Consider the following 2,350-nt stretch of genomic DNA (forward strand, 5'->3'; position numbering starts at 1 on the left):
ATCACCATAAAATGCAGCATAATATTCTACTGAGTGAGAATATAATGATGCTTGTAACGAATCCCCATTGGTTGCCCGTTCAGGTCTTTACAATTTTTCAATTTTATTAAGAACTTGGCAACTAACAAAGACAATAGATAAAAATTATCTTTCCAATGGTATCCTTCACAACCCACTCAGACAGAAAGGAGCGGTGATCACTGTTAAAAAGTTTGTAGCAGGAAATGCAGACCTGGGGCCAAGCCTCGTTCTAGAGAACCCCCGCCCTCAGCAGCTCCCATTTCAGCCTTAATGAGGGACCTTGCTCCCTCCATTCACTTTAAAATGTCCCCGCGGAGGGCAAAGGAGGCTCCCAACCCCCACCCCTGCAAGTGAAAGGGGTTCATTAAGAAGTCCTTTCTCAGGCTAGAGGATTCCTGCTGGGAATTTCACCAAGGGGCTACTCCCCAGGAGAATGGTTGACACTTCAGGCTCTGATATCCCAAAAGGCATCTTTTTTAAAAAAATTAAACTTTTTATTTTGAGATAATTGTAGATTTATTTGCACTTGTAAGAAATCATAGAGAGAGACCACTGTACTCTTTTTCGAGTTTCTTTCTGTGCACAGATCCAATCTTGCAAAGCTAGAGTGAAATCTCCCAAGCCGGATACTGATGTTGGCACAAAGGTACAGAACATCTCCATCACCACAGGGATCCTGCATTTTAACAGAAGGAACAAACTCCAGATCCTCCTTTTACCAAAACCTAGGGGGAAAATACTATGGATATTTTTATGTTTCCATTGGTGATTATCTTCATCATACTTTCAGTATTATCTTCTTTATTATAAAAACATGTAACAAATGCCACAAGATTACAGTTACCCTAGACTCTTCAAAACACCTATGTTATGAAAGTCATCAACAAAGGAACGTGAAGGAATTTTTGCATATTAAAAGACACTGAAAAAGACAAAGTGACTACATAAATGCAATGTAAGATCCTGGATGGAGGTAAACGATTGCTATAAAAGATATTATTGACACAACAATGTGAATATACGTAACACTGCTGAACTGTACACATAGAAATGGCTAAGGGAGTTTCCTGGTGCTCCCGTTGTTAGGACTCCAAGCTTTCACTGCCAAGGGCCTGGGGTCAGTCCCTGGTTGGGGAACTAAGATCCCACAAGCTGAATGGCACAGCCAAAAAATATTTTAAAAGAATGAAATAAGACGGTAAATGTTATGTGATGTGCTTTTCTTTTAACCACAGTTTTAAAAAATGACATTATTGGGACAATTGATAACATTTGAATACAACTTATAGATTGGATAATAATATTGTATCAATGTTTAATTTCCTGTATTTGATCTTTGTGTTTGCTTTATGTAAGAGAATGTCTTTTTTTTTTTTCTTAAGAAATACAAGCTGAATGTATTAAGGTAAAGAGGGATAAAGTGACTTAAATGAGGAGGGGATAGTGCAAATATGTCAAATGTTAATAGCTGGTGACTGGGTAAGAATATACATGGATTCTTTGTATTATGCTTGCAACTGTTTTGTAAATTTCAGTTTATTTACAGAAAATATTTTAAGGAAATTTTTCTCACATCCTGTCACATGATAAATTATTTTCTTTTTTTTAAAAATTATTTTATATTTTTACTAATATATCTTTGAGTACTCCTTCTGGGAGAGGTGTCTGGTATTTATGCATTTTCTTCCTTAATCCTCTCAGTAACCCCACCAGGAGGTCTTAACCTTGGTCTTTTTTTTTTTTGTAGAAGGGGGGATACACTTAGGGAAGAAAGGAGCTAATCAAGGACATTGCTGGTTAAGGGTAGGGCTGAGGTTGAAACCTCCCAAAGGTGTTCTCAGGATCCTTCTGGAATGGCCTAATAGACTTGTTTCTCCATATATATTTTTTGAACCATGGACTCATATATACAGAGCTTGCTAGGTGGTGCAGTGGTAAAGAATCTGCCTACCAAACAAGAGATGCAGGTCTCATAGTCTGGAGAAGGAAACAGCAACCCACTCCGGTATTCTGGCCTGAGAAATGCCATGGATCCCAGAGCAGAAGAGCCTTGTGGGCTATATAGTCCATGGGATCACAAAAGAGTCACAGCTTAGTGACTAAACACACACACACACAGAGTTTACAGCACTTAGCATCTTGCCTTTTCACTTAGCAGTATATCTTTCAGTTCCCTCCACATCAGCATTTACAGACTTGCTATTTCCTTTATAACAGCTGTATAGCCTGGATAAATCCCACTGGATCTAACCAGGCTCCTACTGATGGACACTTAGGGTTTATCCATGTTTGCACTATTACAAACTTACGAACAAAGCTAGAGGGGACA

This window comes from Budorcas taxicolor, chromosome 13 (assembly GCF_023091745.1).
Source record: "Budorcas taxicolor isolate Tak-1 chromosome 13, Takin1.1, whole genome shotgun sequence".
In the NCBI taxonomy this organism is placed as follows: Eukaryota; Metazoa; Chordata; class Mammalia; order Artiodactyla; family Bovidae; genus Budorcas; species Budorcas taxicolor.